The sequence below is a fragment of the Meleagris gallopavo genome, chromosome Z (genome assembly GCF_000146605.3).
Source record: "Meleagris gallopavo isolate NT-WF06-2002-E0010 breed Aviagen turkey brand Nicholas breeding stock chromosome Z, Turkey_5.1, whole genome shotgun sequence".
NCBI classification, from domain to species: Eukaryota; Metazoa; Chordata; class Aves; order Galliformes; family Phasianidae; genus Meleagris; species Meleagris gallopavo.
The window spans coordinates 55,619,953-55,632,283 of NC_015041.2; the positions used below are offsets into that span (position 1 = coordinate 55,619,953).

The 12,331-nt window shown below is 36.3% G+C and overlaps 1 protein-coding gene across 1 annotated transcript in view; it reads left to right on the forward strand.

Annotated features, from left to right (window-relative positions):
- Positions 1–12,331, forward strand: part of EDIL3 (EGF like repeats and discoidin domains 3) — a 224,372-nt gene that overhangs the window by 119,193 nt on the left and 92,848 nt on the right. The window lies entirely within an intron of this gene.

The following is a 12,331-nucleotide window of genomic DNA, read 5'->3' on the forward strand; positions in this document are numbered from 1 at the left end:
AAGAGATCTAATCTGTCAGGCATTGAAGTAAAGCATCAGATATGATGGAAATATTAGCAAAACATACAATTATTCTATGAGTCAAATGGAAAGGAGTCTGTAGTGTAAAGAAGAAAACTATAAACACTGACTCATACTGAGGGTTAATCTATGCAAGTATCACATCTTCAACAGTTCTTGTGAGGAAATACCAGCTACTGTAGAGTAGGGCATAGGATATTTTCTCTGATTTGTCTCCATCATTTTCTGCTCAGGGGGGATCCTGAGCCTGATTGATTGATTCAGTACCTGGAAGAATGACCCCTGGAGGCTTTTCTTCCAAGTGCTTGTTTGATCTCTACTGAATTCATTCACAATACCCTCTGGCAAGGAATACCACCAGTTGTCTACCCATTCCATGGAAGTTAAGAAACTTATTTAGTTTGTTTTGACCTTGGCTCTTGTTTTAAGTAAGGACCCTGCATAAAAAAGGTGTCAAGCAAGTAAGGGGCTGACCTGAAGGGAGGACAAAAGCAGACATGTGGAAGATGGATCACTGCTTTACAGAGAATTTACTAGTGGAGCTACTCCAGGATCTGTGTTGGGAACACTTGCACATGGTTTTATGAATAATATTAAAAGTTCATTATAAAGATCCAGTTCCTAAAGGAGAAATCATTCACATATGAAGGACTAGGTAATCTTAGAAACCAAAGTAACAAAGGTAGAATAAACTGTCATGTTGCTAAATTCTTTTTTGTACTTCCACTGGGAAGGGGTCTACATATGAAGCTATCACCAATCTGGTGATTGACGGCAACACGGAAGGAATGTAAAATGAGATATGCTATAAAAGTTAAGACAACAGTAATGTGTTACTTAAATTTGTAATTATAAAATAATGTGAAGTACAGATATTCAAATATTTAACAATGGAAATAATGTTTTTACTGGCTGGTGGCATCTGAACTGCCACTGTTGAGGGAACTGCCCATTTTTGTACTACTATGGCACTATTCACAAACTTTTAGCATTCATCTGCTTATGAGCTAGCTTTACCACAGGTAGCATTAAAAACTAGTAATTTTTCTTTTCAGAACACCAATATTACTGTGCAGTATAACAATTCGTATTGGTAGCATTGTAAACATCCACTTACTCATGAGAAACTTAGTTATGCCATTACACCTAATTATGTAATTACAGGTAGTAATTACACATTCAAATTACACCATTAGAACATTATGCATATTTACAGTAATCATATAATTAAATAGTTACACTAATTATGTAAATGACTGATTGCTGTCTCAGAATTACCTCACAGAGCTCAAGGATTGCTTATCCACATCATAGAACACATGAAGTAACCTGGATAGAGTAGAAAAAAGACAAAAGTATACTCTGCAGTTTTCCTGTCATTGCAAGCCTGTGCTATAGGATGTTGTTTCAATGGTACATTAAGATTTCCATATTCCAGATACTGGTGCTTGTTATGTTACTCATCAACTTGAAGTAGTTAGATATTTTTCCTCCGTGTAAAATTTCATTCTCATTTTATTTTTTTTAAATGCACCATGTTTCTCTTAGCTACTTAGCTGCTAGCCATTCAGGCATACGTGATACTAAAACCAGCCTGCTTCTTATTGCTAGAAATCACAGCAGGAGGCACAGTGAAAGTAATGTGAAATACGAAAGCAGTGATGGCTTCCAAAAATATTTAGTTGTTCTGAAATAAGCTTATCATCCTGTTAGAGAACCTTCACCGAGCATCTGGTATTCACAACATTTGCCCACAGATGTTTTATGACAACAGAATAGAAAGACAGCACCTTTCCCCATGCTGTGAAGGTAAACACTAAACAGTATTAATTGCACATTACCTCCTACATTTCTTAAGGCCTCAGCACTCTCATTTTTACAACTGCATCTTCTTCTGTTCTTATGCTCTGTGAACCTATTTCTTTCTTCTGTGCTGAGTTCAGCCTGTCAGTAGTGATTACCCCCATTAAAGCTTTCCTTAGTCTTGAGCCACTAAAATAAGTACTGGTTCCAAGACAGATTCTCCTGGGCCTGAAGATTTTACTTTCAGGATCACAGAATTCTCTTGCAGACAACAAGAAGCCATATTTGTTGATGTCAAATTGTTGACATTACTCAGTGTGACTCTGTGCTGTTAAAATAGCCCATGTGCAAACATAGGTTGCGAATAGCAATAATTTTGTGTTCAGCTGTTTAGGAAGCAGAGGGCATCAACAGTGGACACACTGCAACTCTACCATTGTGCTTGTGGAGATGTATTTTGTTGATTGCCAAGGATTTTTGCCGTTAAAACATATGGCAAATTTTCTCATGCTATTACTTCAAATTTATAGGTTAAATTTGTTACTGTAAATACTTTTTACGAGTGCTATATTTGTATAATGTGCCACAAAGCTTGCTGTGCAGTGTATCTTTATGCATTTTACCAGTTTTTTATGTCTTAGTACCTTGACATATGCCATACTTCGTAGTCTTCTGCATTCCTCTTCATGGAAATCAGAGCAACATTTTTTTTTTCATTTGAAAATCTATCTTCTTTCTGTGTCTTCCATGTTGAAAAATTACCTGAAGATTTGGCAGATTTAGACACAAAAAATCTTTCAAGGTTTCTGTTTACATGCATCATTATACTCCTGGACTAGATGACCTGTGATGATTTCTCAGTGTCATACAGATTATGACCTTAAGTGAATCAAAGTTTCCTGTTGCTCTCTTATTATATTCCCTAGATAGAGAAGTTTTTATAATTACTTAATAATTCCAGACATTTCTAAACAGATATTCAACACTTTGAAGGAAAAGGTACAAACATACCATACCCCATGTTTAATTGCATCATACTGTAAAATAGCAATTCCAGGAGAACTTAAACAAAGGAGCCCAACTGCTTCACCTCTCTGCCTGTCTTGATGTTTCTGTGCCTGCTTTTTCTGAGCTGCCTGTTTATATTGTTTCCTCAGCAAAAACTTGACACAGGAAATTAAAAAATAACAAATGAGCCATATCAGTTCCTTGATCAGTGAGCTGCTTCACCACACATGTACTGAGCTGGTACAAAGGAGTGGCAGGGAATGAAGCCTGGGCATAAAATCAAGACTTAACTGAAAATGTTAATCAGACTAATGAAGGGAAAAAAACCTATTCTTTAGTTCAAGACAAAGGCAGTTTTTTTATGTCTCTTGTTTTATTTCAAAGCTCTTAATATTTGAAAGCTAGAATTTTCAATTTGTTTGCTGAGCATACAACAGGCAAAATTTCAGCAAATAATAAAAAATACCTTCCTGTTTGCTATTATGTGGAAAAGTTCAGTCTTGCTGCATGGAAAAATACAGAGACTGTATCTATGGATGTGTAAGGGTATGTGTACATACCTTATGCCTTTAGAGAAATTAATTCACTTTTTAAAACGTGCAGCATATATAACTTACCATTCGTATTCTGTCCTTGATGGTTTAGGGAATAATGTGTTGCTAGTCTTAGAAAAACACAAGAATGGAAGAATTTTTGTGTCTAAAAGAACTGTGTTAATTTAATACGAAATTAATGCTAATCCTGTGTTTCTGGCCTCTTAGGATAGCAGAAAGAACTATTAGCAGAAATATATTAGAAACAGGTTCCAAAGCCGCAAGAGAAAAAACTTTTACATGTTCAATATGATTTTAGCCCATATAATTCAGCACAATCTGCTATCTTTCATGTACTTTTCTTTCTTTTAAACTCACAGTAAGAATAGAAATTATTTAAGAAGTTAAATATGTACTGAAAGACAGATTTCAGTAGTAAGGATGATGCTTTTTTATATATTCTTAACTATTTCTGCATATCATGGATGGACTCTGAATTTCTGTATTTTCATTGGACAAAAACCCTCTTAAATCTCTTGCTGAAACTAGTGAGATTTGCTGAGGCTGGAAACAAGGTCTGGCTGGCATTTCTGTGCAGTACATTGGTATGAAAGTGCAGAGAAGCAGAAAAGTTACAGAAATAACAGAAAGCATTGTTAAAAGTGGAATGTTCTCGCAGGCATTTCAGTGACCTAGTGAGAAATAATAATCAAACTCTAACACATTTAATATTGAGTCTTCAAACAATAAAGCACGCTCTTGCCCTTCTGCTGCTAATGTTCTTTGTCCAGCCATCCTGTTACGATGCAAAGTGTGCAAAATTCAGCTCAGTGGATCAGAATGGTAGCTCTTCCTTTCAGCACAATGGGAAAATGAGACTGAACTCTCAGTATTTGATACTTAAACAAAATCCTCAAACCCATGCCTTCGGGTACATTTTCATCTTGCCGCTGTTGTACTGTACAGAAATGTCTCACTTTGAAAGTTCATTTTTCCAAATCTAACTTTGATTAGGCTACAAAGGACCCAATCTTTACTCAGACACCTGTCAGAAACTCATTGTAGAATATTCAGACAAGCCCTTAGGAGCCAACATTTTACCCATTTAATCATTTCCTTGCTCCATGACTCACATAGTGCAGAACTAGCTTTTAGGTTGTGTCAATAACTCCAGTATTGAAGTCAAAACCATTTTTGAGAAGCTCCAGCTTGACTTTCTGACATCCCATGTGAGGTTGAACCAACTTGTGGTGAATTTCTTGCTACATTTCCTTGCTTAAACATACTGATGTGCTTTGCTGTGGCATTGTGTCGTTCTTTACTTCTTAGGACTCCCAGTTACTTTCTGTAAAGAGTGAGAGGCTGCACTGGAGCCAGTGGTTCCCTCTCCTAGTTGACTTCTGCCTTCTGCTTCTTCAGCCTGAGGAAGCAATACAACCCCCCCTTTTCTTTAACGTTCTGCGTTACAAATGTTCACAGAAAGTAAAGAAGCAAAAATAAATACACCCTTTGTTCTTTTATAGAAGAAATTCTATATGCATTTTTATGTTAGGCGAAGACTATGACAATGTGTATTTTAGCATTTCTAAGCCTTACAAGAAAAATTACAGAATAACGTTGTTTTCAGAGTAGCCTCTATAGCTCTTAAGTTCCTGGTCTGGTCAGTAGTGCACATTCTTCAAGTCCTCATGTAAGTAATATGATTTGCAAGTAAGGAATTGGTACAGTAAAAATAAATAAAAGCTAGGCTGCAGCAGAAGAAGCTAGCTGAAAATAAATAATCCATTATTTTGACCAAAAAAACCTTTAAATCTATGTAAAAGCACATTCAATAACATTACTAATGATTATAAATATAGGGAAAGAACAATCCACAGCTGAAGTAGGCTCAGCAAAGTTGCCAACAGCCACATCACTATTTTTTTCTGTTTCAGGCACAAGTTCAATTGCAAAAAATACTTTATTTCAAAGCTTAGTATTTATCACAAACAGTTAATTTATTGCAGACTAGATTCACTATCAAGGTTGGCTTGACATCTGAATCAGCCTGGTCTCCTCTGTTGCTACCCCTTGGTGGAACAGAAATGAGCAGTGAGAGTAAAATCATTTTTAGGGCTAGCCTCATAATGAGACTGCCTTGAAGCCTGCAATGGCTAATTAATGGGGTTCAGGGTATGTATTACATAAACTTCTCAAAAGCTGGAGACTTTAAAGTTGCTTCATGTTCATGAGACTCATTTGGTCTTGAAATTTAAACCAAACTGTGAGAGATGAAAACCCACATTAACTAAAGAAAAAAAACAGAACAAAATATTGCCACAAGAGTCCTAAATGAAATAAAATCTCCAGGCTCAGCATAGATCCCTCCTGCAGTTTTCAGAAGAAGAAGGAAATGTAGTATGCTCAATGATCAACTTCCTGCTGAGGCAAGATTCACGGCTCATGCTGCTTTAGACAGATGGAGAGTCCAGCAAAGTTCCTGTTCCAGGCACTGGTGCAGTGATGTGTGAGATATCAAGGGAGAGAATGAGTGATGTTAGTAGGCTACATCTATTTTAGGCCCTGACCATTACCATGTTACCATGAGATGCTCTGAGGACTTACAAGGAAAAAAATGTAGAATGTCTCCAGTGTCTTATCGTTAGTTGAAAGAAAATCAGCATGTGGTCCATCACAACTTGGTGTGGGTCTGTCAGGATCAGCAGCCACGCTGCTTCTTACTGCCAGCTCTGGTAAGAAAAGTTTTGCAGCAACACATTGCTGAGAGAAAGGTTTGGCTCCTTCTATCCTGCTGCATGCTGGCTGAGACCTAGAAGAGTGCACGTGAGTTTTTGAATCACAGTGGAATTACAGATTTGAAATTCACAAATATCATATAGGATTGTTACTTCAGTAAGAAATGTTGATGGAATTACTTTTACAAACTAAAAAGCACAAAGCCTTGTGCTTCAACCAGTGGTTGTTTTCTGCTATTAATGCTAGATGTCATTTAGCTAGTTTTTGGTTTGGTGTGGTTACAGACAAGAATGACGTGCAACTTAAGCCCTTTAAAGCAGGTGTATGACCTATTTTTCAATAGGGATTCTGCAAAATCTGTTTGATAAAGCTCACCCACAAGTTTGACTTTCCTTTATTGGCAAATCTGCAGATGATGGCAATATTACATGCCTTCACTAAAGATTAGTTTCAGAGTGTACTTTGAAATATTTACATTGTAATATCTGTAATGTATTGTTATTCTATAATATCTATTCCGGTTTATGTGCTTGCTACTGAAAGCTAATTTTCAAACTCTTCTGTTCCTATTTTATTCAATGCATTTTATTCATCCTCTTATTGCAATTTCAGTTCAGGCATAGCATGGAAATTATCCATGTTGTAATTCATTACATCTGAGTTAGAGGAAAACAAATATTTCTGGGAAAAATCTTTCCCAGTATTCTTTTAATGCTGAAAGCAAAATTGAATCCTTACATCCATTGTGTGCAACTGTAACTCCTTCTTTTACTTCTGTATAGCAGTAAAATTCCATATACAACGTTACCTGTGAATTTTTCTCTGATTGCTGAAACCTCTTCCTTTTCTACTTTCTTTTGACCTCCTGGTCCTTCCAGTCTATGAAAATAAAACCACTAAATTGTCTCGTTGGATTCCTCACCATCTACGTCATCACATGGAAAAGCCTTTAAACTCCTTTCTATCTTTCACAAGATCTTTAAATTTTCCCTTGGGAATTTCAGAGAAATGTTCTTCAGGAATTGCTTTTTGCTCATCTTTAAACATAGCAAATTGTCTCCTCCATAAAAGGTACCAGCAGGAAAATCCTCAGGGCTTAACCTTCTCTCCCAAAGCACATGATGGAATCCCTTCAGCTCTGCTGATGTTGGTGCTTATTGTTTGACTCAGTTCTCTATAAGCAGGATGGGGAACAAGTTATATTCTGCCTATTAAAATGTATGTTTTAGTGTTATACATACAAATATAAATGCTGGAAGTACAGAATGATTTAAGAATGAAATGTAGCATATGTACCCCTTCACAAATGAAGTTAAATCTCTCCAGCTTTAATTGCACATTGTCTTAAAGATGGAATCATTAGTTTTTTATCATGCTTATTAGCATTTAAAGGCAATCTTGTTTTCAGAAACCGTTATAAACTGTAAAAGTGGGATGTTTGTTGTTCTATACGGAAAGCCGATTTGAAGTGACATCTGTATCAGCTTGTTCCATCTGCAACAGAGAATCAGATCTCAGTGAATTCACCAAGAGAGCTGCCTAAGTTAGCCTATATGAAATGTTGAGGAAAAATATGATTTTTTTTGAACAGTGAGAACTGCACCTCTCAACAGTGTTTGTCCACATGGAAAGTAATGTGGATTTTTGCTCTTGGGAAATCACTGCACTGGTTTTTGGCCAAGAAGGGTGCCTTGGGAAAAGCAGATTCTGGTCTAGCTACGATGTAACTAGAATCTTTTATGCATGGTGGAGCACCTTCAGGAGAAAATGTCCACTTAGGCTTCCTGCAAGAGCCTCAATTCAAGCTGCTTTACTTTCCAGGCTGCAGTTCATTCTTCTTCATGTGGTCAGATACAAAAGCATGTCTGCTGAAGAGATAGTGCAGTTAAGTGTGTACATTCTTCCTTCTTCTATTATATGGTTTGTTTGCTTTTGTTCATTTGTTTCTTTGTTTTTTGTGGTTTTTTGGGGGGCTGAAATTAGGTCCTTTTCTGTAAGACAGGAAACTGAGAAACAGAGAGTTCCTCCTTCTGTGTCAACCCTACCGTAGCTAAGTTAGCTGATCAGAAGCCATCACTGCAATGCTGCAGTACACATTTATGCAAAATAATTTCAAGTCACAAGAAATTTTACATGGTGTAAATGGAGTAACTTTCTTATGCAAGAAAGGCATTATGATGTTTCCAAGGTCATGTGAGCACTTTGGGCTGGCACTGAGGAAACAGAGTGAAGAGGTTACTATGATTTTGAATTGGGTAACTTTGGGAAGTCATAAAGAGATAATAGCATTGTGATGCAGCACTGAAGTTGTCAAACATCTTGTCTATGGTACCTACATTGCAATTTCATTTTAATGAAATTTTGTAGTTTGTTTGGAATTTCTTAGTGCTACTATTGTTAGCACATTAGGATCTCCTAGCTCTTTCTTGGCCATCAAGAATCTAATGTATCAAAATAAAATTGTAAACAGAACTGTACTGGATTATGTACCGCTGACAGATTGCCTTTTGTTATAGGATTTTGTGATTTTTTCTCTTTAGTCATTAGTGGAAATACTTTATAATTCTTATCTTTCAAAAATCAAGGCATTTTGTGAGAAATTTTACTCAAAAGTCAAATCTTTTTTTACGCTTTACTTACGGAACAGGAAAATCTAAGAAATACATATTTTGGTGTCTGGGTGGTGTTTTCTAATATCTTTCATCTCTTCTCTGAGCAGATGGAATAAAGAAGCCGTCCTATCTTCTGGCTTCACTCTTCTGGGGGATATCATGAAAGAGGATATTATTCCATAGTTTGTCAGCTTAGAAATACAAACCTCTTCTCAGCAGTTCCCCAAGAAACATTTTTATTTCTCTGTTATATTAAATTATTAGATAATTAGGTTTTCTACAGAATGCTGAGTAAACAGCTTATAAACCATATTAAAAGGAGATGCTTTCTGAAATAGCAGCTTTTTAGCGTCTAATTTCTATCCTTAATTGAACTGTTATACTTATTCATTATGTATGCAGTGTGTTTTCTTGGGGAGTAATTTTTATATAGACTATTTACATGAATAACATAATGGATTCTTAGCTAAACTTCACTACCATTTTATTGTTAATTTCTTATGAACCTAAGACACATAATATTTAGTCAGAAAGTTCAACATTCTGGCTTACCATCTTGTCTCTGAAGGTAGCAATGACATATTATTTAAGGAGAGACTGCATTTGTGCACTTTCTGTCATCTGTCATCTGTGGCCTCACATCTCCTCAAGGTCAATAGTTCCTGCAGTAGGAACATCAGAGGGTGTGTTCCTGGCAAGTCTCTGTAGTGTCATCTATGGACTTATAGTGCCTGAATATCCCTAAGTCCTCTTTGAACCTGGTGATCCTGTGTGTGCCTCTAGAAGGCTTCAGAAGATTTCTACCCCAGGTAGAGAAATAATCTCTTTTATATGTGTTGAAGTGATTTCCTGTGAATTTCAGTGAGTACTTCCTATTTCCAGTACTGTGGATGTGGTGAATAGTACTGCATTTACTGCATCGTCCATGCTTCTGCAAAGTTCAGTCAGATTCCTCCTCAGCCTTTTTCTCTCCAATTTGTGAAGTTCTGGGTTTTTATTTCCTTTTACTAAGACAGCTGCTGTCTCCCTCTAATCACTTGAATTGCTGTTCTCTATACTTTTAGCTCTTCATCTTCTTGAAATGTAGAGACTAGAACTGCACATGGTATGTGGTCATACCAGAGTATCATTCATCAGTAAAATAATACTCTATGCCTTGTGTCCATGCCGAACATTTTTATCAGCTTCTTTTTGGCAATAGCTGTAGCTGCTGTTCGAGCCAATGACTTCAGATGACTCTGAGATATCTATTTTGAGTTGTGATGGCAATTTCCAAGTCCAGTATTGAGTAGGCAGAGCTTAGGCTTTTTTCTTAAATGCAGTATCTTCTGTTTGTGTACACTGAGGTTCATTTGACACCTTTTTGACCACTCATTAAATTTTTTATGTCATTCTTGAGCTGTTCGCCATCAGAGTGATATTTGAATAAGAGAGCTTAGTAGCACAAACTTGATAATTTCCCCACTCGCACCTTTCTGTGGGTCACTGATGAGTAAAAGTGATTCAAGTGCTGATCCCTGGGGGATTCATCTTGAAAGACTGGTTCCTGTTCTCTAATTAGATTTCAGTGTATGGAAAGACCATATCTCCAGGCAAAAGCCTTTGATGTGGAACTTTTTCAGATACTTTAGGAAAATCCAAGATGTTATTTACACAGTATCCCCTTTATCCCTATGCAAAATGCCACAATTAAAAAAACTCCCATCAGGTAAGGCAGCATTGTCATTTACAGAAATCATGCTGGCTCTTTTCCAGCAGACTGTCTTTAATATTTTCCTTAGTGATCTTATTCTCAACTATAGACTCAGTAGATTATGAGATGTAGAAGTAGACTCACCTGTCTGTAGTTCCCACAGTGCATCCCAGGGATATTATCTGTAAATGGGAATGGAACATTGATTTATTGGTGTAGCTCTATAGAGTGAGGTCTCTAAATCTAGTTTCTTCACCTAGGCACAGTTCCTAAAAATAATAAGTCATGAAATCACATTACCACTGGAAAAAGCAAGTGAGTGTTAGGAGATGAAAAAGCTCCAAAAATCCTTTTGCTTCTGCTTTGAAAATCCTCAAGTCACCTAAGAATTTCTTAACTGTATTTTCACACTGCTCCCTCAGCAGAGAAGACTAAACATTACAACCTTATTATAAAACTATGAACAGAGAATTTGGTAATGGAAGCACATGATAGTCACTCAGCAATAATGACACTATTGAGAAGCAGAATATATCATCTAATTTCTTCTTATTTGATTAGTTCTGATAGCCATTGCTTATATAATGCTTATAATGCTTATGAACTGTGTTGACCACTACGATAATAGTAATGTACTGTGGTTGGCTGTGATGCTACATCAGCATAAAAAGCATTTAATCTCTTCGGACATATCAGCAAATAGGTAGCAGTTCTTCCCGTTACTATCTGAAAAGTTTTCTTCTGTTGCATCAATATAACTAATCTCTTCATTTTCATGTCAGCTCCTAGAGATTTAAAGCTTAACACAACACCATTTGGAAAGTTTGCTTGTCTGTTCATTCAGTTGGTATTGATGCAAAGTGGTAAAAATGTTGTCTGTGACATACAGTATTTTATGTGAAGATATGAAATAAGATTAATCATATTCTTCACTTCAGTGCCTAGTACGAGACTAGATAATAAGAATTAGAATCACACTTAATAATAATATAAATGATCATAGGCCAAAAAAATCCATTTGGTTTAGTTTTAAATATGAGAAGTAAACATAGGAAGGTAAATGATTTCTGTCAATCATATTTCAGAACTGAATAAACTTATCAGACTCAGGCAAAAACTTGCAATTCTACTGGGCAGTTCCTAATTGCCCATTTTATATTTATGTCTGCTAATTGTTAAAAGCTGTCTGATATAACTGTCATTCCAGTCTACTGAAGTGCAAAATAAAATGGCTTTTTGTAAGTTCTGTTTTATGGTTTCATCTTGCATTGTGATGCCCTAAAAGGAGAGACTTATGGTCTGGTACCGTGTCTCAATGAAAGTGCTGATTAAATTCCTTCAGTGGGAATGAAAACATTGATTTGGTCTTGCCCGTAGGACTTGTTGTCAGAGAAACAATTTACATGAGTTGCTACAACCAGGTTACTCAGTTTCAAACAGATCAGAACATTGGATTGTGGAAAAAACTCTTGCTGTATAGAGTAAGCAAACTGATTAGCTGAAGATTGATTGAAATGGCCAATAGGCAAAAAGTATGGCATTGAGCTTGTGATATGCAACTGTATCACCTCTATGTTGTACTCATCAGAAACCTTCGTACTCTAGACCAGATTAAATACTTCAAATTTAAAGCACTGCTTCACTTAACCTATGGATTCTTAGCAAGAATAGATTTATAGCTAATATGGATGCTGTACTATGCCATCACTTTTGGGTGATTTCTATATTCGTATTAGAGTTCTGCAAAGCTTTAATATCTAAAAAGTCAGTGTTCCATACACAATCCTTACAGAATTTAGTATTCATTCCAAGTGAAAAATCTGCTTCTGTAAGGGAGGGACTGCAGAGGGCTTAGGCTTTGCTAATGTTTTAAAGTAGTGTTTTAAGAGATGGGATAAGAAACTAGAGCTGTTAATGGGGAAAAA